This window comes from Bos indicus, chromosome 22 (genome assembly GCF_029378745.1).
Source record: "Bos indicus isolate NIAB-ARS_2022 breed Sahiwal x Tharparkar chromosome 22, NIAB-ARS_B.indTharparkar_mat_pri_1.0, whole genome shotgun sequence".
In the NCBI taxonomy this organism is placed as follows: Eukaryota; Metazoa; Chordata; class Mammalia; order Artiodactyla; family Bovidae; genus Bos; species Bos indicus.
In genome coordinates this window covers 18,999,410-19,025,101 of record NC_091781.1, presented here as the reverse complement: position 1 = coordinate 19,025,101, position 25,692 = coordinate 18,999,410, and the positions used below count along the sequence as shown (strand labels likewise).

Sequence of the window (25,692 nt, the reverse complement as noted above, 5' to 3'; positions counted from 1 at the left end):
CCAGCTGAGCAGTACAGAGGACCACACTTCCAAATTCAAGAAACACTCTTATCAGCCTAAATGCATCCTCAGTCTACCCTGTATTAGTATTAAAACAAAACAAAACAAAAATACAAAGCCTCTTGAGCTAGTTGCTGCCTTTGTTTTCAGGGCCGTCTTGGCTGAGTGCCTTTCGAATCTTACCACATTTGTGCTGCACTCTTGGCAGCTGATAACTGCTTCATGTATCCTTCCTGAGAGATCTGTGTTCCTGTTTTAACAGGGTCTTTCTCAGCCCCATCTAAAAGAATTAAGGAAGCAGAACTCTTAAATATTGTGACAGATTCATGGAGAAGACAGACATAGAGAGCTTTAAATCATATACACATTTTATGGAAGAAAGCCATCTCTGCCTGGTTATGATACAATCATTATTTTTACACCCCAGCTTCATCTTATTTCCCCACTGTCATCTTTTTGATCCCTCTTCCCCACCTCTTTCCTCTCTCCCCTCCATGACCTTTTCTCTTCTTCCTCTCATATTCTCAGACATTTTTACATTATTTTATAATGTAAAGCAACTCATTTGGAGTCTCAACTTCCAAATGACATAGGCCAGAGAACACACATAATCAATTTCCACTTGAGTAACTACGGCTAGAATGATGCAACCTTCTGATACACTAACTGGAGATCATGAGTTTGACCTAGTCCTTTCAAGCTCTGGCCCCGGACACAGCAGTCATCACAATGTTGGTGCCCAAGAAGAACCAGATTGCCATTTATGAACTTCTTTTTAAGGAGAGGGTAATGGTGACCAAGACGGATATCCACATGCCTAAGCACCCCGAACTGGCAGACAAGAACATGCCTAATCTTCATGTCATGAAAGCCATGTAGTCTTTTAAATCACAAGGCCATGTGAAGGAACAGTTTGCCTGGAGACACTTCTACTGGTAGCTCACCGAGGGCATCCAGTATCTCTGCAATTACCTCCACCTGCCCCCCTGAGGTTGTGCCTGCCACCCTGCACCACAGCCGTCCTGAGACTGGCTGGCCATGGCCCAAAGGTCTGGAGGGAGAACATCCTGCAAGACTCATACAAGGGGAAGTCAATGGAGACACCTGCAAAGCACCATGCCCCCTGATACCGACAAGAAACCCAAGACTGGGGTTGGGTCAGCAACTGAATTCCAGTTTAGAGGTGGATTTGGTTGAGGACGTGGTCAGCCACCTCAGTAAAGTTGAAAGGGATTGTTTTGTGTTGAATAAACCTGTAGCCAGGAAAAAAAAAAAAAAAAGAGTTTGATCTAAACTTCCCATGAGTTGCCACTGAGAATGTAACCTTATGTCGTAGGACTGTATTGGAGGGCATGTTTTAGATGATTGCAGAAGATGATGCACTACCACACTATTAAATTTCTCGTTTTAACCACTACCTCTTTAATGAAATACATGTATAAAAATGCTTCTCTTTATTGTAAACACATTGCCTTGATATAAGAGAAAATGAACAACCTCTAAATTTTAGTATCTCCCTTACAAAAGTGTGACTTCCATCCCAACACAGTTAATTACAAAAGGCTAATTTGTTTGTTTTTTCCCTTGATTCCCTGCCAAGATGCACTTCTAAAAGAATATCCTGTGTCAGGCTCCCCTAGGTGGGAGCCTCTTTGTATGCTAGACTTAATCTTTAATGTACTCCGACTCCTGGTCTGACGAAGGACTTAGTGCATGCTTCATAACTATCTGAGATGAAAATTGCTGCTGGATCAATTGCTAAGATACAGGGCTAGAATATACCCTTAGAGTTCTAATTGTCAAGTTCTTTATGGGTTATATTTCATACTAGCTCAAACCAAAAATGAGGCCACATGATCAGTTACTCATCTTTTTGACCCACTGAAATCTAGCCCTAGCCCTTTTGATTTATAAATGCCTAAGTATTTTTGACTTTTTTTTTTGATTGTACAGCAAGAACCACATATACAGTATAAAGTATAGAAAAATACTTCGTTGGTATAGTAATGTGTCATATGTTATTATTATTGTTGTAATATTGTCGTTATGCTCAAGGATCATTGGTTTATTGTAAAAGTGTTGCCAAAAGGAGTGTGGGATTTGGCTGCTCTCTGCTCAAAAGCCAATAAACAGGCTAGGTTGATGACAAGGAAAGTTTGCTTTATTTCAGATGCAGGCAACTAGGCGAGGAGGGGCAGACATTTGTCCAAAGACCAACACTCAAGCCCCTGCACTGGCAACCAGTGGGCAAGAGCTTTTATAGAGCGGGGGAGGGGGGAAGGGGGGGAGCGCATGTTACAAGCAGAGGCCTCACAGTCAGCATTTGTCTGAGGACGAATCTCAGAATTGTGGCAGCTCATGTCCTGGGTGCACTCTGGTCATCATGTAGTTAAGTTCTCCCCCTGGTGTTTTAGTATCTGTAAGATAGCTCAAAGGATGTGCCTCAGAATATTATCTGTAACCCTGAGAAAGAATTAAAGGTCCTTGACCATGCTTAATGACTACATTATTATTGAGTCTCCTTTCACTGTTTTCCTTTTTTCCTGCATTTCTCTCTTCTCTGATTAAACTTATTCTTCCACTAAAGTTTTCCACAGACAAAAGGCAGGCAGAGGACATGATGGGGGGCAAGGGCCATAGGGTCCTGCTCCCTTAAAAAAATGCAGCGCCTTGCCAGCTTAGCTTACAGTTAGGTTTTGTTATGAGGGTTGTTTGGTTTGAACTGGAACCAATGAAAAACAATATTACAATTCGTCGTCAGTCCAGTCAAAGGAAGGATGCTTAATCTACCACGTGATCAAACTCTCATTGCTTGGGCTTCAGTGAATATATAGACACAAGCAGTGCACATGTGCACGTGTGTGTGTATTATAATATTTAATCTCGGCACCCCAGGGCCCAGTCAATTTGACACATGAAAGGAACCGTTACAACCTAGAGTGCAATTTTGTCCTCATGTTTTCTCCCACATAAAGTCTTTGGCTTGCCACCCTATCTTCTAGAATGTTAGGTTTCATGAACCAGACAGTTTTCTAACAGAACAAAAGTGTGAGCTAGAAGGAGATTTCCAATGCTTTATTTTGCCATGACCATTTAAAACAGAATCTATTTCTATTTACTATCCACATTATTTTGTAAAAGATGAGTATCTCTTATTGGCCACATTTGATCAGAATGGATATTCTGAAACAGTCAGTAGTGGCCTGGGGTAAATGTTAAAATGGTATGAATCTAGCTGTCTGGATCTATATCTATTCATTAAGAAGAAATAGTTGCTCCTATACATTTTAAATATTTTCATTGCATTGTCTATGTTATTATGGTTTTCCTTTAATAAGACTTTAAAAAGGAATAAGTTGAGAGAGAATAAGATGAAGAGGAAAGAAAATGGACAGGAAGATATTGGCATGTTTTGCATTTTTTATAGTTACCAGCTAAGAAAAATGATTGTGATACATATATGTTATATTTGAATCTCTTTTTTTCCCTAGGCTATTATAAGACAAAGTAGTAATTTATGATTTTTCAAGATACTAAGAATTCTATGTAATATATTATTGTGAGGACACTTTTTTCTTTGATATCTTGTCTTTTTAATATTTGCATTTCAGTTGTTATTGAATAGCATTTTGATTTCTTTTTTTTTTAATTTTATTCTATTTTTAAACTTTACATAATTGTATTAGTTTTGCCAAATATCAAAATGAATCCGCCACAGGTACACATGTGTTCTCCATCCTGAACCCTCCTCCCTCCTCCCTCCCCATACCATCCCTCTGGGTCATCCCAGTGCACCAGCCCCAAGCATCCAGTATCGTGCATCGAACCTGGACTGGCAACTCGTTTCATACATGATATTTTACATGTTTCAATGCCATTCTCCCAAATCATCCCACCGTCTCCCTCTCCCACAGAGTCCAAAAGACTGTTCTATACATCAGTGTCTCTTCTGCTGTCTCGTATACAGGGTTATCGTTACCATCTTTCTAAATTCCATATATATGTGGTAGTATACTGTATTGGTGTTTTTCCTTCTGGCGTACTTTGCTCTGTATAATAGGCTCCAGTTTCATCCACCTCATTAGAACTGATTCAAATGTATTCTTTTTAATGGCTGAGTAATACTCCATTGTGTATATGTACCACTGCTTTCTTATCCATTCATCTGCTGATGGACATCTAGGTTGCTTCCATGTCCTGGCTATTATAAACAGTGCTGCGATGAACATTGAGGTACATGTGTCTCTTTCCCTTCTGGTTTCCTCAGTGTGTATGCCCAGCAGTGGGATTGCTGGATCATAAGGCAGTTCTATTTCCAGTTTTTTAAGGAATCTCCACACTGTTCTCCATAGTGGCTGTACTAGTTTGCATTCCCACCAACAGTGTAAGAGGGTTCCCTTTTCTCCACACCCTCTCCAGCATTTATTATTTGTAGACTTTTGGATCGTAGCCATTCTGACTGGTGTGAAATGGTACCTCATAGTTGTTTTGATTTGCATTTCTCTGATAATGAGTGATGTTGAGCATCTTTTCATGTGTTTGTTAGCCATCTGCATGTCTTCTTTGGAGAAATGTCTATTTAGTTCTTTGGCCTATTTTTTGATTGGGTCGTTTATTTTTCTGGAGTTGAGCTGTAGGAGTTGCTTGTATATTTTTGAGATTAGTTGTTTGTCAGTTGCTTCATTTGCTATTATTTTCTCCCATTCTGAAGGCTGTCTTTTCACCTTGCTAATAGTTTCCTTTGATGTGCAGAAGCTTTTAAGGTTAATTAGGTCCCATTTATTTATTTTTGATTTTATTTCCAATATTCTGGGAGGTGGGTCATAGAGGATCCTGCTGTGATGTATTTCAGAGAGTGTTTTGCCTATGTTCTCCTCTAGGAGTTTTATAGTTTCTGGTCTTACATTTAGATCTTTAATCCATTTTGAGTTTATTTTTGTGTATGGTGTTAGAAAGTTGTCTAGTTTCATTCTTTTACAAGTGGTTGACCAGATTTCCCAGCACCACTTGTTAAAGAGATTGTCTTTAATCCATTGTATATTCTTTCCTCCTTTGTCAAAGATAAGGTGTCCATATGTGCGTGGATTTATCTCTGGGCTTTCTATTTTATTCCATTGATCTATATTTCTGTCTTTGTGCCAGTACCATACTGTCTTGATAACTGTGGCTTTGTAGTAGAGCCTGAAGTCAGGTAGGTTGATTCCTCCAGTTCCATTCTTCTTTCTCAAGATTGCTTTGGCTATTCGAGGTTTTTTGTATTTCCATACAAATTGTGAAATTATTTGTTCTAGCTCTGTGAAGAATATTGTTGGTAGCTTGATAGGGATTGCGTTGAATCTATAAATTGCTTTGGGGGGTATACTCATTTTCACTATATTGATTCTTCCAATCCATGAACATGGTATATTTCTCCATCTATTAGTGTCCTCTTTGATTTCTTTCACCGGTGTTTTATAGTTTTCTATATATAGGTCTTTAGTTTCTTTAGGTAGATATATTCCTAAGTATGGCTGAATGGATACAAAAACAAGACCCCTACATATGTTGTCTACAAGAGACCCACCTCAAAACAGGGGACACATACAAACTGAAAGTGAAGGGCTGGAAAAAGATTTTCCATGCAAATAGGGACCAAAAGAAAGCAGGAGTAGCAATACTCATATCAGATAAAATAGACTTTAAAACAAAGGCTGTGAAAAGAGACAAAGAAGGTCACTACATAATGATCAAAGGATCAATCCAAGAAGAAGATATAACAATTATAAATATATATGCACCCAACACGGGAGCACCACACTACGTAAGACAAATGCTAACAAGTATGAAAGGAGAAATTAACAATAACACAATAATAGTGGGAGACTTTAATACCCCACTTACACATATGGATAGATCAACTAAACAGAAAATTAACAAGGAAACACAAACTTTAAATGATACAATAGACCAGTTAGACCTAATTGATATCTATAGGACATTTCATCCCAAAACAATGAATTTCACCTTTTTCTCAAGTGCACATGGAACCTTCTCCAGGATAGATCACATCCTGGGCCATAAAGCTAGCCTTGGTAAATTCAAAAAAATAGAAATCATTCCAGGCATTTTTTCTGACCACAATGCAGTAAGATTAGATCTCAATTACAGGAGAAAAACTATTAAAAATTCCAACATATGGAGGCTGAACAACACGCTGCTGAATAACCAACAAATCACAGAAGAAATCAAAAAAGAAATCAAAATTTGCATAGAAACGAATTAAAATGAAAACACAACAACCCAAAACCTGTGGGACACGGTAAAAGCAGTCCTAAGGGGAAAGTTCATAGCAATACAGGCACACCTCAAGAAATAAGAAAAAAGTCAAATAAATAACCTAACTCTACACCTAAAGCAACTAGAAAAGGAAGAAATGAAGAACCCCAGGGTTAGTAGAAGGAAAGAAATCTTAAAAATTAGAGCAGAAATAAATGCAAAAGAAACAAAAGAGACCATAGCAAAAATCAACAAAACCAAAAGCTGGTTCTTTGAAAGGATACATAAAATTGACAAACCATTAGCCAGACTCATCAAGAAACAAAGGGAGAAAAATCAAATCAATAAAATTAGAAACGAAAATGGAGAGATCACAACAGACAACACAGAAATACAAAGGATCATAAGAGACTACTATCAACAATTATATGCCAATAAAATGGACAATGTGGAAGAAATGCACAAATTCTTAGAAAAGTACAACTTTCCAAAACTCGACCAGGAAGAAATAGAAAATCTTAACAGACCCATCACAAGCATGGAAATTGAAACTGTAATCAGAAATCTTCCAGCAAACAAAAGCCCCGGTCCAGACGGCTTCACAGCTGAATTCTACCAAAAATTTAGAGAAGAGCTAACACCTATCCTGCTCAAACTCTTCCAAAAAATTGCAGAGGAAGAAAACTTCCAAACTCATTCTATGAGGCCACCATAACCCTAATACCAAAACCTGACAAAGATCCCACAAAAAAAGAAAACTACAGGCCAATATCACTGATGAACATAGATGCAAAAATCCTTAACAAAATTCTAGCAATCAGAATCCAACAACACATTAAAAAGATCATACACCATGACCAAGTGGGCTTTATCCCAGGGATGCAAGGATTCTTCAATATCCGCAAATCAATCAATGTAATACGCCACATTAACAAATTGAAAAATAAAAACCATATGATTATCTCAATAGATGCAGAGAAAGCCTTTGACAAAATTCAACATCCATTTATGATAAAAACTCTCCAGAAAGCAGGAATAGAAGGAACATACCTCAACATAATAAAAGCTATATATGACAAACCCACAGCAAACATTATCCTCAATGGTGAAAAATTGAAAGCATTTCTTCTAAAGTCAGGAACAAGACAAGGGTGCCCACTTTCACCATTACTATTCAACATAGTTTTGGAAGTTTTGGCCACAGCAATCAGAGCAGAAAAAGAAATAAAAGGAATCCAAATTGGAAAAGAAGAAGTAAAACTCTCACTATTTGCAGATGACATGATCCTCTACATAGAAAACCCTAAAGATTCCACCAGAAAATTACTAGAAATAATCAATGACTATAGTAAAGTTGCAGGATACAAAATCAACACACAGAAATCCCTTGCATTCCTATACACTAATAATGAGAAAACAGAAAGAGAAATTAAGGAAACAATTCCATTCACCATTGCAACGGAAAGAATAAAATACTTAGGAATATATCTACCTAAAGAAACTAAAGACCTATATATTGATTTCTAAATTAAGTTTACAATAGCATTTAAATATTATGGGGAATTTGATTTACTTAGCAAAAATATTGTTAGCAGTGAAAAGATGCATAAATGCTATATTTAAGATATACTCAAAGTGATAAGGTCATGTTTAATAGAAGATGCCCTAAAGCAATTTCCAAATAAAAATTGTTAATTAAGCAGTATTAGGCTCTTGGTTTGATTTTGTTTTTATCTTTAATTTTATCATGGTTAAACTAAATATAAGATATAAATGAAAATTTGATAAACCCCAAACTACAATTTGTCTTACTTGAGCAAACCAGTATTCAGATAAATTTTAAAAAATATATATAATTATTAACTGAATAGTATTTTATGTTTAAAAAGTGAGTGACATCATTGCTTTAATTCATCTTGTTAAGCTTCTTAAAGGACCATCTCATTTCCTTTTTTCTATTCTTCTTTCTAACTTACTTATTGATTATTTAATATATAGACTTTTGGATTCATTTACTATTGATCTGACAAGCATCTATTGAACACCAATTTACATAGGCATTTACTTGGTGTTAGGGACATATGAGTCAGTTGTGACTGCTGGTATAATATGGTAACTATCCAGTTGGTAAGAAAAGTACATGAGCAAGCTCAGAGCGTGTATGGCATGTGCCATGATGAAGTATAAGGTTGAATTGAAAAGAATGTTAGGAGAAAAGATATAGTTAGAAAACAGGGAATTCTCAGGTCTTTGCTGAATGAATTGAATATAAACTGAGTCATTTCAAAATAAATAAGACGTATCAAACAGAGTTGTCATTTCGTTTTTTGGGAAGGCTAAGATGTAGTCAAATCTCTATGACTATATATAGAGAGTAGGACCCTAAATAAGGCTGAGTGCCTTCTGTGGATGAGTGAAAGCTCATGTTATGAGGGACCAGAAACCACGAGGAAGCAGAGAAAGTTCTCTGTGAAGGTAGGAGTATAAAGTTGAAAGAAGGTAGAAAGGTAAGGCATCAAACAGCTGTAAGGTGTGCCCCAAAGAGAAAGTGGGGAGTGGCCACCCTTGACTTCGGGCCTTTTTAGCTCCACTCCTGTAAAATTCAGCTAAACACCATTTCCACGGTGTGAATGCTTCTCCAGGACTTCATACTTCCTGATGTGTGTGTCTGTGCCGGTGTGTGTAAGTGGAAAAGCAAGCTTTACTTGGTTTATATTCATTGAACCCGAAGAACTGCTTCTATGAAACGCCTGTTGAATTGTGGTTATGGTTTTTCCTGCTGGGAATCAGTTTTACGAAATAAATGGTCACATCTGGACTGTTTATCTTGGTCCTGAAAACCATGGCCCATGTTCTTCCCTATAAACTTCTCTCTTGGTTCAGTGCCAGGAAGGGGACCTCATGACCACAAGGGAACTTCACCAGCCTGAGTTTCTTCCAAGGCATGGATGGTCCCATCAGAAATAGGTGTGTTTGCTCTGTTAAAATAAAACTTAATTTATTGTCTAATTGGAAAGTCAGAAACATTTAACACTTTGTATACTCATTAGTTCTAAAAAGGCTTGTTGATATTGTTGTTGTTCAGGTACTCAGTTGTGTCCAGCTCTTTGGACAGCAGCACACTAGGCTTCCCTGTCCATAGTCTCCCAGAGCTTGCTCAAACTCACATCCATTGAGTCGGTGATGCCATCCAACCATCTCATCCTCTGTCATCCCCTTCTCCTCCTGCCTTCAATCCTTGCCAGCATCAGGGTTTTTTTCCAGTGAGTCAGTTTTTCACATCAGGTGGCCAAAGTACTTGAACTTCAGCTTCATCATCAGTCCCTCCAATGAATCTTCAGAGTTGATTTCCTTTAGAATTAACTGGTTTGATCTCCTGGCTGTCCAGGGGACTCTCAAGAGTCTTCTACAGCACAGCACCACAGTTCGAAAGCATTGATTCTTTGGCGCTCAGCCATCTTTATGGTCCAACTCTTAACATCCATGCATGACTACTGGAAAAAATATAGCTTTGACTATATGGACCTTTGTTTGCAGAGGAATGTCTCTGCTTTTTAATACGCTATTTAGGCTTGTCATAGCTTTTCTTATTCTTATGGATAAAAGTTGAATCTATCTACACCTATCTATTGGCCCTTAAAACCACGACCCATGTTCTTCCCTATAAACTTCTCTCTTGGACCAACTTGGACTCTTGGACTTCTTGGACTCTTCTTCTCTCTTGGACTTCTCTCAGGCCAAACTATCTATTCATTGAGCAAAACTCAGTGAAAGGTAGCATGCTGACTCACTGTATCTGGAACAGTTGGAAAGTCCTTGGTCTCTGAAAAGCAGAATGCTGCCTTTAAATATGACTTCCTGTGTATGACACTTGGCATGCCACGCTCCCTGTGTATCAGTTTCATCATTTAGACAATTTTGTGTCTTTTTTAATTATGACAACAGTTATATAATTATGAAATGAGTTCTCTCTGGAACCGTATCCTGGATTAAAGTCCTGGCTCCTCTGCTGGTTAGCTGTGTGACCATAGGCAACATATGTGGTGATGGATGTGGTGATTCTGTGTTTTGGCTTGTGCATCTACAAAGTTAAAATTGTGGTGATACCTATTTATAGACTGTCATGAAATGTAAATATGATAAAACATGTAAAGCCCTGATACAAAGCCTCAGCATGCCTGGCACAGTAGCAAGAGCTCAGAAAATTGTTTCCAGTACGTGTTGACTATTATAGAGTGCTTTGTAAATTCTACAGCCCTGTACACATGTGGTAATGTTGAAACAAAGGTGTCTCGAGTCACGGAACAATGTATTTTGAGTTAATCTTTAAACTACCTACAATCGACAGCTTGCTAATGGTTGAGCTTGTAATTTCTATCTCCTTATATAAAGACCAGTTAAGTAGAAATGGTCCAGAAATGAGCTCTCCTGTGGGACTGAGCAGTTTTATGAAAAAGCTTTTATCACCATTGCCAGACTTGCAGGTAAGGAGAATGCATTCGTTTCTAGGGATTTTAACTTGGCACCTTTCACAGACACTAAATTTACTCTGAAAAGAAAAAAGAAAAAAAGCATCTGTTCTTTTTGTGCTGGCAAGGTAGCAGAGAATGGTTCTCTTTGGCATCCTCTTTATTACTTAAGCCCTTTTTCCTCCCCCAGGCAGGTAAGAGGTGAGATAATTGATGAGGCTTTCTGGTTCCATCCTCTTGGGTGTTTCTAAAGCAAGGATGAAACATCGGGAATAAAATTTGTTTTAAAGTACAGTTTTTAAGAGAATAAGGCATAAATTTCCAGAGTCTTATTTTATATTTTATTTTATTCTGTGTGACTCTAATTCTTTTTACAGTGCTAAACAATTATTTTAGGTGGCTTTGTGGTCAAATTGAAAATATTTCATAAGACCTCCTCTTGTGCCTCATGCTTCTTCTGTCTTATTAGTGATGCAGATTATTTCTAAATTGTTAGAAATAGGAGACACCAGTGAATTGTGACATTTCCTTCTGCCCCCTTTGTGTAGAAATTTTTCTGTGTCATAAACATTGATGGATGAAGCAATACTTACAAATCTATTTCCTTGATTGTTTGTCTTCAGGTAGTCATTTTCTGTTTGAAACTTCATGGGATTCGTTTTATCAAAGTTTTCCTCAGAAGACTAGAATTGTTTTGGGTTTGTTTGTTTGTTTGTTTGTTTCTTTTTTGGGGGTGGGGTGGAGTGTACACTTTTAACTTTGCTGCTCTAAATGTGAATATCAACCAGCAGCATCAGCGCCAGTATCACCTGAGAGGTTTTCAGAAATGCAAAATTTTAGGTCCCACCCTAGACCTATAGAATCAGAATCTGTATTTTTAAAACACTCCCACACAATTCATGGTCACATTAACATTTTAGAGAAACTACATTGCAATGTCAGATTTCCATTTTCCACAAGCTTTTAAGATGTGTCTCATCAAGCCAGGATAATGGACTAGGTCTGTATTTCCAAAATTAAGTTTGACATTGGGTGTTGCAAGGAGCATGGTGTATTCGTTTCCTGTGTACCACTGTAGCAAATTACCTTAACAGCAGTGGCTTAAAACAATATAAAACAAGATGGACTATCTTATCGTACTGAAGGTCCAAGGTCCAAAAGGTGTCTCAGGTGTCTAAAACCAAGGTGTCTGCAAGTTTGTCTTCCTTCTGAAATTTGAAGAAGAACTTGATTCCTTCTATTTTCTGGATTCTAGAGCTTGACGCCATTCCTTGGTTCATGGTCCATCTTCAAAGCCAATAGTGTAGCATGTTTGAAATTCTCTCTGACTCTTCTTCTTTCTCTCATACAGTGACCCAGGATGAGCCCACTGGATAATCTCATCTCAAAGTCAGTTACCTGACAATCGTAATTCCATCTACAATCTTATACTTTCCTTTCCATAAAATCTAACCTAATCAACATTTCTGAGATGTAAGCATTGAACATCTTTGGGGCATCATTGTGCTGCCTATACACATAGGATCTGTGAACTAGTAAATCTGAGCAACATTGATTAAACAGAATTAAGAAGGTGTCTTTTATGCAGGACTTGTCAAAATCTTTGTAATATTAAAGTCACATTATGAAACACTGAGAGAGAAATATTGTGCAATAATCCCCAAATGTGTTTGCCAAATTACTCTTCTGTTCACATCTCCCAGAAGAGGGAGCTTCACTTGGGAAATCTGGACCAGAGGAATTTCCCTTCTTCCTTTCTATCCTGTCCAAGGATTAAGCAGCAGACAGAGGGCTTGGAGTTTTAGACTGTTTTCGTCACTGGACCTGATCTCAAGTTGTAGGCAAGTTAGCTTACTCTTCTGTTTCAGTTTTGATTGGTTTATTGGAAAACTTGTATTCACATCTTCAACCTACCATTTGCTTTTTGCGGCCTTGATTTTATTCTAATTCCAAGTTCTGAGCTGTGGGAAATGTCAAGAGCATGGGTCCTAGGGTCAGACAGCTGGGGTTAGATGTTAATACTATAGACTACAACACAGAAAAAGGGTCTTTTTCTTTAACTCCTTTGTGCTTCAGTTTTCACATCTGTTAAATGAAGGCAAGAGTGGTGTCAGCCTCATAAAAAATGTGAATTTAAAGTAGGTAGTGCCCATGAAATGCTAGATGCAAAGCTTAGCACACACTAAGTTCTCAGATCAAGTCTGGATGAGGATCTTATTTTTCAGTTATTATCATTAATATTAATAGGAAATAAAGACAAACACCAAAGTTGTATGCAAACTACAGTATAAGAAGGACAAGCCCCATGTTTATGGGATCTTGATTTAATGGATATGAAAGAGCACTTTTGACTCTTTAAAATAAGAAAGAATTTGAAGTTAAGCTTTACAGTTAAATGCAAACCAACCAGGGAGAAGAGTTTGGAAAGGCATTTCATTGTATAAATAAGAATTGAGTTTAAAGGCTTTGGGGCATTAGTTGGCAGAAATACTTTTATCAAGAGTATCATTCCAGAGCAGTATCTACACAAATGTAACTTATTGGAGCCCAAATCACTGAAAGAATCTTCAAAATTGTACACATGGATTTTTCCTGGAAATTAAAAATTTCAGAAAGAGAATTATTGACATACATAAACCACTTCAGCAGTTTTTCTAAAAGAAATAAATACGGTTCCTGACATGATATTTTATTTTAAAATTCTGTAAAACCAATTTTACATGAAAGCTGATTCCAGCAACATACAAATCAAACCAATTCAGAAGATTAGGTCTTGTAATTAAAAGTGCTGTATATACCTTTTTAAAGTGACAGTTTCAAATATAACTGGAACTACAGTGTCAGTATCTTTCTGAAGAAGGAGAACATAATCGGAAATCTTAATTTGTCTCTATGGCACCCTAATAACTCATTTAAGTTGTGATAGAAAAATGAACTTTGAAGGAAATTGAGAGAAACAAACTAACTTCCCTAGGTTTAATTAGCTAAGTAGAAATCACAAAACTCATAATCACAGATACACATAGTCGTGAAATACTGATTACCAAAATACCAGAATATTTGGCTTCAGGCGTGAGAATGTGTGGTGTGTGATGTGGTCATGGTGTGTGATGTATATTTGTGTAGTATGTGTGGTGTGTGTGTGTGTGAGAGAGAGAGAGAGAGATATAGGTGTGCACTTGTGATATCTGTGTGTGTATATGTGTGATGTGTATTGTATGTGGTACATGTATGTGATATGTGTATGTGGGTATGTCATGTGTGTGTGCATACTCAGATCAGCACCCTAGTGCATAGAACTGATGCTAACAGTCAAAATGGACAGATTTTTGAAAAATCAGTACTGTATTATGTAATTAATAGGAAGTGCTATGTCATCTGCTTTGAATAGGGAATGTAGTTTGGGAAAGGTTGGACTAGGTGAATTTATAAGTTGTGACCTCCTTCTGTCTCTTTATTGCAATTCATATTTAATCAAGTCTCAGTAGCGCACTGGCTAGGAAACCTAGGGCTGGCTTTCCATATTATAACTCAGGTTTGCTCCAAGTCATAGCTATTGTTATATTCTGTTTATAGTCTGTTTATGATGTAGTGGGATATTATGTTATATAGTTAGACCTACTTTTTTTCCATTATGGTTCATTATAAAATATTGAATATAGTTATCTCTGCTTTACAATAGGAGCTCAAACTTGTTTATCTATTTCATAAATAATAGTTTGCATCTGCTAGTCCCAAACTCCCAATTCAACCTTCCCCCCACATCCCTGACCTTGGCAACTGCAAGTCTGTTCTCTATGTCTGTAAGACTGTTTCAATTTCATAGATAAATTCATTTGTGTCATAGTTTAGATTCCCATGTAAGTGTTATCATATGGTATTGGCTTTCTCTTTCTGACCATCTCTAGGTCCATCCATGTAGCTGCAAATGGCATATTTTCGTTCTCTTTTATGGCTGAGTAATATTCCATTGTATGTACTGTGCCACATCTTCTTCAATGGACATTTCAGTTATTTCTGTGTCTTGGTGTATGTGTATTTTCAAAGTATGGTTTTGTCCAGATTCATGCCCAGGAGTGGTATCACTGGATCATGTTGTAATTCTATTTTTAGTTTCCTAAGGAACCTCCATACTGTTCTGCAAAGTGACTGTAACAACTTAAATTCCCACCAGCAGTAAAGAGGGGTTCCCTTTTCTCCACATTCTCTCCAGCATTTCTCATCTGTGGACTTTTTAATGATGGCCATTCTGACCAGTGTGAGGCCATACCTTGTTGCATTTTGATTTGTATTACTCTAATAATTAGCGATGTTGGGTATCTTTTCAAGTACCTATAAACTTATTTTTGAAATTAGACTTAATTTACCTCACAGCTACTCTTGGAAAAATCACTTTCTCATCTTTTCCCCCATTTTTGAAAGAAACATACCATTTACCTTTGGTGTTCTTAGCCTATTTGACACTGTCACAAAATTTCTAATGACTTTTTCCTCTACATGACAAAATTATTTTCAATACTAATCATGAAATGAAATGAATAATAGTAATAATGAAAAAATTCTAGCAGTAAAAATCTTAATTTATTGCAGTTCATGTGTCTACACAGGCTTGTAATAAATAAATATACAAATAAATTTACAGTATAGAATAGAAAAACAATAAGAGAAGATGAAATTTAAATGTATCATCTTTTTTACTAAAAGGAAAAATCCTAAGTGTCCATATCTGTTGGCCTATTGCAGTAACAAATAACATCCCAGTTTTTGTTTGCAGGCTTTATCTTTAGTGAATTTAACTGTTTTGTAAAAATTGATCTTCTTTGCATATTCATGTTTATTAGACAACTTAACCAGATTTGTTAATCTGAATTTGTTCACAGTTGATCAGAGAGCCCTTTTTACTAATTTTATTTCAAAAATAATTTTTCCCCCACAAGAAGCAATAAATAAACAACTAGCAAAACTCTTATAGATAACCATAAAATACAAACTTCATGAAATTCTATAAGTTGTCAGAACATCAGTGTCTGTACTTCTTTGATACGAATTTTTCAAATGTTTCCACATTTGGATATTTTCCCCTGAAATATGTTTGCCAAAACAAATCATTAATGTAACCCATATGTTGTAACACTTTCTGAAATTTTGTTTCTATAAAATAAGATAAAATGGTGACTGAAAAGTCATTGACATTAATCCATTGCTTTACAACAATGAACAGAATTGAAGTATTAAGTGTTCTTCCTGTCTGCAATCATCGTGCTGTTATTATTACAAATGTACTTTTAAAATCTGAGAATATGCAATGCTAGAGGAATTGGAGGGTTTCCCTGATAGATCAGTTGGTAAAGAATCTGCCTGCAATGCAGGAGACCCCAGTTTGATTCCTGGGCTGGGAGGATTCTCTTTAGAAGGGATAGACTACCCACTCCAGTATTCTTGGGCTTCACTTGTGGCTCAGCTGGTAAAGAATCCACCTGCAGTGCAGGAGACCTGGATTCAGTCCCTGGGTTGGGAAGATCCCCTGGAGAAGGGAAAGGCTGTGCACTCCAGTATTCTGGCCTGGAGAATTCCATGGACTATATAGTCCATGGGGTTGCAAAGAGTTGGGCATGACTGAGTGACTTTCACTTCATTTCAGAGGATTTGGAGGCATGAACTATGCCTAATGTGACTTGGTTGATTCCTAGCTATAGTGAACTTATTCCTGAAATGTGTAAGTGTATGTGTGACTAAATCTGCATATGTCCGGAGCAGATGCATAATTTAGGGTTCTCTGAGTTCAGTTCTATGTAGGCGATGTTTGTTAAAAGGAGTAAATGATACAAGTTGCACTCATTTGAAGCTTGTGTATATATTACCAAAACTCAACAGTTACTGCAGTGTGCAGAACTTAGATCAAGAGTGGTCAGTAAACTTTGACCTTTGGGTTAAAGTTTTTCAGCTGTCTATTTTTATAATTATTTTTTTTAATTACCATTTTTTTAACATATTGTCTAGGGAAAATGGCTGCTTTTATGCTAAATTGAGTAGAATTGAGTAACCACAACAGAGATCACATGACCTACATGGTCTGAAATATTTACTATCTGACCTTTTACAAAAAAAGTTTGACAGATCCTGGTTTTGACTGACCAGAGTTTTTGGAGGGGAGCATATTTTTCCTGCCATTGTTTAGAATTGCTAGCCCAAGTTTGTAAAAAAAAAAAAAAAAAAAGCAAACAGATAACTTGTAGTTATTTCTTGTTGAGATTCCCTACAAATAGTGAATCTCTTATTGCCTGACCATTTGTACCACCCCATTTCAGTATTCCTTTGATTCATCCTGTAGTATTCTTGGGTTATTTTATTGAATGAAGGTCATACCTAAACACCAAGTAGGGTCTAATGCATAGCAAACCTCCCAGGATTATTAGTGTGCTTTCCCTTGCAAAAGCACTTGACTGTAAATTATAAGGAGAGAGAGCCTAAAAATGTACAGATAGCAGAATTTTGGGTAAAATGTTGTAAGGCGCAGTGCACATATGCTTACAACATCCAGGTAAACCCTATATCCCTGAGGGCCAGGCAGGACACAGTGTGTGATGGATAGCCGCTGAAATTTTAGATCACCCTCACTTACACCTGGGGCTTCCTGGGTGGCTCTGTGGTAAAGAATTTGCCTGCCACTACAGGAGGCACAGGAGACCCAGGGATAAGATCCCCTGGAGGAGGAAATGGCAACCCACTCCAGTGTTCTTGCCTGAAAAATCCCATGATCTGAGGAACCTGGCGGGCTACTCAGCCCAGTGGGTCACAAAGAGTCAGACAGTACTGAGCAACTGAGCACACACACAGCTTCCACATAGTCCACTCCTTTATAAAGCTGAAATGTGATGTCAACTGTCTTTTGGTTTTTAATCTGTATTTCATATTGAACTATAGTTGATTTACAATATCGTGTTAGTTTCAGGTGCACAGCAAAGTGATTCAGTTATTCATATACATGTATCTATTATTTTTCTAATTATTTCCCCATTTAGGTTATTACAGGATACTGAAGAGGTCCCTGTGCTATACAGTACGTGCTTATTGGCTATCTGTTTTAAATATATCAGTGTATATATGTCAGTCCTAACCCCTTTTTGATTAGACAACTCAAACTTTGGTTTGAAAGGAAAGAAGATTCTTGATTTTTTTTTTTAATGTCTTGCCACTCTTCTATTTATCATCTTGTTTCATGTAATTTTCTTCTTCCCATTTATCTCTTTGAGTAATTCCTGAAGCTTGCAGTTGATTTCAGTGGGGATACAGGGTTCAAAACTGAAGTCTCTGTGTCGTTCACAAGTAACATGAGTTGAATCCACATTATATGTGAATATAGAACATCTCTTTAGATACAAATGATCTGTGTGTTCATTCCATTCTAATTCTCAACACTGTCAAACAAGTAGCAATCTAGATCTGACCCTAGTCTCTAATTAAGGTATATGAGTGACATACAACATGTACCTTCCCCTTAAAGGAAGGAAATTTAACAGAGCTAGCTCAAAGCTTGGAGCTCATATCATCACAAAGGTGATTGCTTGGTTCAGCCTAAATTAAAACCCCTATTCATTGTTACAAGATTACATGCATTTTCTTAATATTTTGCGAAACACTGGTTGATTGCACTGTATTTTGTATAATCACATTTCAAGATGTAATTTGGCATTATTGGGACAATCAGTAAACTTGAGGTTTGTGTGATTGCTGACTTACTATGCTCTGGGTGGAAACGTTTGTTCTCTTACATTCTTTCCTTGTGGGTGTTGCTCTAACACTCACCTGTAGCTCTGCCTACCAAAAGCAATCACATTGCAAGCCCAGCCGCTTCAAAAACCTCAGTTTTATTTTTATGCATGAAACATAGACTTCTCATTAATTATTTCATTTGTTTAATTTAAGTAGCCCTTTGCATATGCAATAATAGGTGGCTGTGATGCCTCATCCTCTCTTACTCATTTTTTCTCCACTTTGTGACCCAAAACATAAATCCGGTCATGTTAAAAACTGGTCATGTTTTATTTAGTCACTCATATCTCTTTCTGGAGAAGGCGATGGCACCCCACTCCAGTACTCTTGCCTGGAAAATCCCATGGACGGAGAAGCCCGGTAGGCTGCAGTCCATGACGTTGCTAAGAGTTGGACACGACTGAAAGAATTCACTTTCACTTTTCACTTTCATGCGTTGGAGAAGGAAATGGCAACCCACTCCAGTGTTCTTGCCTGGAGAATCCCGGGGACAGGGGAGCCTGGTGGGCTGCCATCTATGGGGTCGCACAGAATCGGACATGACTGAAGCGACTTAGCAGTAGCAGCAGCAGCTTTTGAATATATTCTGTCTTTAAGAATGAAAAATTGTTCATTTCTCTTATCAAATCACAATAAAAAATGAATATGTCACTAAAAACAAGTATGTTTGCAAAGGCATTGAAGGAAAAATAAATGTCATCCTGGTTTAATACTAACAGCCCTGTCTTAGAACAGGACCTAGGCTTTATCTGGTACAACTTTGACTAAAACTTATGAAATGGTTGTAGAAGGATCTGTTTCTTGACTCCTGATGGAAGCCTTGCACCCCATCAAAGCTAGAGTGGTTGATAATGTGGAAGGTGGTGAATTAGATATGTCAAAATAATCTTGTCAATAAACTCATATTTCATTTGCAAATGGTAGACTGACCTATCGGGAGAGATTTATTGCAGTAAATTCTTCACACTCTTAAGTGACCTGAGAACTCAGGAAGTACTGATTTCCCAAACTTGATGGCCTGGTTTGTGACTTGGCTTGTGAGAATGCTCTAAAGAAAATTGAGTGCAAACAGGATTTCTCCAAGGGCAGACTAGTAAATTGGAAGATGGAGGAATTCACTTCACATGTCTTATTCTACCCAAGACCCTTGGAAAACTCAATGAACACTTTACTACTTCACTGTTAATAATTCAGTCATCTCTTGGGACATGAGAAGCATTTACACAAAGCCACCTGCTTTAGTCACATAGATGAAAACCCACATGTGACCCAGCATCCTGCTTATGTCTTGTGCTTAAAGAAACATTATCTGTGTGCACATTAATCCTGATAGAAGAGATCACCAACAGAGATCTACTGTGGAGCACAGGGAAATATACTCAATATTTTCTAACAACCTACAGGGGAAAAGAATTTGAAAGAAAAGACATATACAAATAACTGAGTCGCTTTGCTATATACCTGAAACTAACACTATGTTGTCAATCAACTATACTTCAATTTTTGTTTCTTTTTTTTTTTAAGAAGCATTATCTGGCATAAAGCCTTAAATATACACTCCTCAGTGAGGGAGGGGAAGACTTTCTTCTGAGTATGTGAAAAATGGTGGGAGTGACATATTTCTAAAGCCATTAAATGCAGGATCCATTTGTTTCCACTTCTTTGGTTTCAGACATACACACTGATAAATAACAAGGTTCCTTTAACAATGATAAATGCTCGATTTCTTCAAAAATGTCTTTTATTGATATGTGTACTCTTTCAAGTCTCAAGAGAATAATATTTTGCTGCAAATCTAATCTATCTTAGCAGAGACACCAAAGGGAGATGGGGAAGAGAACTACAGAAAAAGATGTTGAGAAATAGCAGAATACTAAAAGTTCAGTTTAATTTCATTTTTTGCATGCAGAGGTCACAGTTTCAATGACAGCTGGTCACATGAGAGAAGTCTAATTTTGATATTCACCATAGCAAACTGTTATCCAAATTGATAGTTAATCATATGAAATTGATGATTTCTTTATGTTTTATAAAGATAAACTCCATGTATTTAAATATTCCATCAGCAATGCTGAATGAGCCTTGAGATCTGAGTACAATTATCCCTTTCTGATGGTGAGGATGAAGACTCAATCAATTTTATCCTCTAAGGATATACAAAGGAACATGTGATTTTTTTTGGGGGGAAGGGGTAGGGATTGAGTTAAAATCTCAGGCACTGATTCATTAAATGAAGAGACACTCTTATAAAAGGTTTAACAGAAATGTTCACTGTATAGAGAAGTTTGATGGGCTAGGTCAAGGGGGTTACATGTGTTCCATCTGTGCTGGTTTATTGATTCATTTAGAGAAATATGATGGAGGAAAGAGTTAGGGTTGGAGCAGTGGGGAGACCCTCATCTCATCAGAATCCTGAGAGCTGGTGGGGACACAACAGGACTAAGGATCAGCTGACCTCGGTTTTTGTCCCAGCACTGATTTTAGCTATGCAGGGTTGGACAAATCAATTTCCAAGCTTCTGTCCTCTCATCTATAAAATGTATGAGTACCCCCACATTTCCCCACCTCTTCCAGTACTTGGTAGTGTTCGAATCTCCTTCATGGATCACAGCCTTGTTGTGGTAAAGGAGTTTGTGTAACTCAGTGAAGCTGTGAGCCATGCTGTGCAGACCTGCCCAAGACAGATGGTTCAGAGTGAAGAATTCTGACAAAACATGGTCCACTGGAGGGGGAAATGGCAACCCACTCCAGTATTCTGGCCTGGAGAACCCTATGAACAGTATGAAAAGGCAAAAGATAGGACATCAGAAGATGAGCACTCCAGGTCAGAAGTGTCCAGTATACTCCTGGGGAAGAGCAGAGGGCAATTACTAATAGCTCCAGAAAGAATGACGGAGCTGGGCCAAAGCAGAAATGGAGCTCAGTTGTAGATGTCTGGTGGTAAAAGTAAAGTCTGTTGCTGTAAAGAAAACTATTGCATAAGAACCTGGAATGTTAGGTCCATGACTCAAGTTAAATCAGATGTGGTCAAGCAGGAGATAGCAAGATTGAACATTGACATCTTAGGAATCAGTGAACTAAAATGGATGGGAATGGGTGAATTTATCAGATGACCATTATATCTACAGCTGTGGGCAAGAATGCCTTAGAAGAAAACTACAGTTGCTCTCCTTTCACATGCTAGCAAGGTTATGCTCAAAATCCTTTAAGCTATGCTTCAGCAGTACGTGGACCCAGAACATCAAGACATACAAGCTGGTTTTGAAGAGGCAGAGGAACCAGAAATCAAATTGCCAACATTCGCTGGATCATGGAGAAAGCAAGGGAATTTCAGAAAAAGAAAAAAACCTACTTCTGTTTCACTGACTATGCTAAAGCCTTTGACTTGTGGATAACAAAATCTATGGAAAATTATTAAAGAGAGATGAGAGTACCAGACCACCCTACCTGTTTCCTGAGAAACCTTTATGCAGATTAAGAAGCAGCAGTTAGAACCAGACATGGAACAATGAACTGGTTCCAACTTGTGGGAGGAGTATGACAAGGCTATATATTGTCACCCTGCTTATTTAACTATTATGCAGAATACACCATGTGGAATGCTGAGCTGAATGAATCACAAGCTGGAATCAAATTGCTGGGAGAACTACCAGCAACCTCAGATACATAGATGATACCACTCTGATGGCAGAAAGTGAAGAGGAACTTGATGAGGGTGAAAGAGGAGAGTGAAGAAGCTGGCTTAAAACTCAGCATTCAAAAAACTAAGATCATGGCATCCAATTCCATCACTTCTTGGCAAATGGGGAAAAAATGGAAGCAGTGACAGATTTTATTTTCTTGGGCTCTGAAATCACTGTTCACTGTAAGTACAGCAATGAAATTAAAAGACACTTGCTCCTTGCAAGGACTTCCCTGGTGACTCAGATGGCAAAGAATCTGCCTGCAATGCAGGATACCTGCTCCTTGGAAAGAAAGCTATGACAAACCTAGACATCATATTAAAAAAGCAGAGACATCACTTTGTTGCCAAAGATCCATATATTCAAAGCTATAGTTTTTCCAGTAGTCATGCACTGATGTGAGAGTTGAACCATAAAGAAGGCTGAGTGCTGAAGAATTGATGCTTTCAAACTGTGGTGCTGGAGAAGACTCTCGAGAATCCTTCTTGAGGACAGCAAGGATATCATACCGGTCAATACTAAAGGAAATCAACTCTGAATATTCATTGGAAAGACTGATGCTGAAGCCAAAACTTTGGCCACCTGATACGAAAAGTGGACTCACTGGAAAAGACCTTGATGCTGGGAAAGCTTGAAGGCAAAAGAAGGAGGTGGCAGAGGATGAGATGGTTGATGGCATCACTGAATCAACAGACATGAATTTGAGCAAACTCTGGGAGATAGTTGAGGACAGAGGAGCCTAGTGTGCTACAATTCATGGGGTGTTCAAGAGTCGGGCATGACTTAGCAACTGAACAATAACAAAAGTGTTCAAATGAGGTTTCTAAATGGGGAAAGGGGTAGGGATAAATTAGGAGTTTGGGGTTAATATATACGCAGTAATATTCCTATAATAGGTGGTCAATAAGAACCTACAGTATAGCACAGGGAACCCTACTCAACACTCTGTAATAACCCATATGAAAAATAATCTGAAAAAGAATAGATGTATTTAGACATATATATGTATGTATGTCAAGTAAATCACTTTTCTGTAAACCTGAAACTAACTCAATATTGTAAATCAACCATATCTTAATAAAAAGAATGGAAAAATTAAAAAGGCTTTGGAACCAATAAAGGGAGTCATTATGGGGACATATACTACTTTAGTGAAAGAACCAATGAAGACTCTGAAGAAAGAAATCAATTATTAGTTTATTCTGAAAACTAGTAGTGTGGAGATTATTTTAAAAATCACTCTAATAGAGTTCTGCAAGAAATGCACACACAGATTACTAGAGAATTCACAAAAGTAAGAGCATATCTTTAGAACCACTGCCCTAGTTATATAATGAAAGAGTAAAATAGTTTATACACACACATATATATATGTATTTACACACATATGTGTGCATGTGTGTGTGTGTGTGTGTATGTCTTCCCTAAATGCCCACTGAATTTGAATTATCTGGATGGATTTCCACAGAGATACAATATCCGATTATCCCCTAATTTTCAAGATTTAAAATGAATCACAAAATGGGTCTGCTCCATTTCCCCTATACACAGCCAAGTGAGAACTTGGATAAATGCTACCAGTGGTTTGGAAATACCAGTCCTGTTTGAAATCCATGGCTGACCTCCTTTTTACCGTCCAGGGATGTGTACTGGGCCAGCCTCACAGAGTCGCTGCTTGGAGACAAGTGACAATTGCTTCAGATGGCCCAGGCTCCTCAAGCCACAGGGAAAACCAGTGACTGCAAACAATCAGCCAATTTCTTAGTTCTTGTTTGGGGAAAGGAACAGCTTGCCTTCCAAAGGCTTCCTGAATCAGAGCACATTCTTGATTAACCTGTTCACAACCTGCCAAGGTACCAGCTGTTGAGGAGAATAACTTGATGTTTCATACTGGCTATTAATGAAACTCAGAGCATTCTCAGAGGCCATCAGTTTTGAAAGAGAATTAAGAAGAAAAGTGGTGTTATTTGTATGCATCCCCATGAGAATGAATAGGATGTTTGTCTTTTATGTTGATTTATTTATCCCTAGCAACTTAAAGTAAGACGTACATACAAGGCAGGTGCTTGGTGAATTTTCTGTTAAAGAGTGAATGTGTGGCTATAAAATGGCAAAGAGGGTAACTCGGAGGGTAACATCACCAGCTGAGAGAGGGTCAAATCTGAAATTTAAGAAGAAAAGCATATTGCTCTCAGAGCATCAGCTCTGTTCCCAAGTTGCCTGGTCAGCTGCCCTTTCCAGACCATTGTCACCATCTTTAAAATGAGAGGGTTGTACTGCAGCTGCTGCTACTAAGTCGCTTCAGTCATGTTCGACTCTGCAACACCACAGATGGCAGTCCACCAGGCTCCCCATCCCTGGGATTCTCCAGGCAAGAACACTGGAGTGGGTTGCCATTTCCTTCTCCAATGCATGAAAGTGAAAAGTGAAAGTGAAGTCTCTCAGTCATGTCCGACTCCTAGTGACCCCATGGACTGCAGCCCACCAGGCTCCTCTGTCCATGGGATTTTCCAGGCAAGAGTACTGGAGTAGGGTGCCATCGCCTTGTCCAGAGGGTTGTGCTAAGTGTCATTAAATCTCCTAGGTTCTCAGATCAAGCCAACTAGAATATGCATGACTGCGTTCAAGTTTGCTTTAAATCCCAGTGTCTCCCAAAGTAAGATGCAAATTCTTCTCAGGTACAACGATGCTCCTGAAATTGCTGAACATGTTTAAGTGAGATTTGAGGTCTGACATTTCTTGGCTGAAAGATATGATGAATTAACCTGTCATTATCTTGTGCAGACACCACGTGAGTTCTGCTCTCAGCCAGACACATAGTGCTCCCTGACAGCGACAGAGATTTTTCACCCAAGCATATACTTTCTTCTGGTTTGTCTCATGAAGTCTTGTGCAGTCCCTCCCCAACTCCATTAGTCTAACCACTGATTTTCATTCCACTTTGCTACGGGCAAGCTCATCTATCCAAGCTCCCCCAATATTCCTTACATTCTGGCTGCTGAGTATTTTATTTTAGTGTCCTTGCTTCCTGCTTTCCATCCTCTCCCCTCTCAATCTAGAAAGGAATATGTGTATGTGAAAGATTATGCAGACAGTTAGTGACTTTGAAAAATCAAGAACCCTGAACTTGTTATTCTCAGGCTTCCAATAAATGTGTCCCTGTCATCAGACTTTTTGCCCTCTCTTCCTCTGACCCTGGGTACCACTTCATTTTTCCATGTGGCAGCTTACTTTCTTCCACTTTGTCTTCCTCTTGCCCACAGATCCATGCAGGTGCCAGTCAGACCTTTGCCACAGCATCCCCCACCACCACACCGTGATTCCTGGCCTTTATTCTGCCTCTTCCCTTTATTTGACTCTTTTGAACCGTCAGGAATTTTCTGTCCTTTTTAATGGGCTGGAAGTTCTTTAAAGGCAAGGATAAATTAGGACTGTGTTCAGCTGCAAGTAACTGGAAACGGAATGCTAGTAATTAAATGAAAATGTGCTTTGTTTCCTCACATATCAGAGGT

At 38.0% G+C, this 25,692-nt stretch overlaps 1 protein-coding gene and 1 pseudogene across 6 annotated transcripts in view; both read left to right on the top strand.

Moving 5' to 3' along the window:
• Nucleotides 1-25,692, top strand: part of GRM7 (glutamate metabotropic receptor 7) — a 935,735-nt gene that overhangs the window by 434,044 nt on the left and 475,999 nt on the right. The window lies entirely within an intron of this gene.
• Nucleotides 679-1,588, top strand: LOC109576476 (small ribosomal subunit protein eS10-like; annotated as a pseudogene).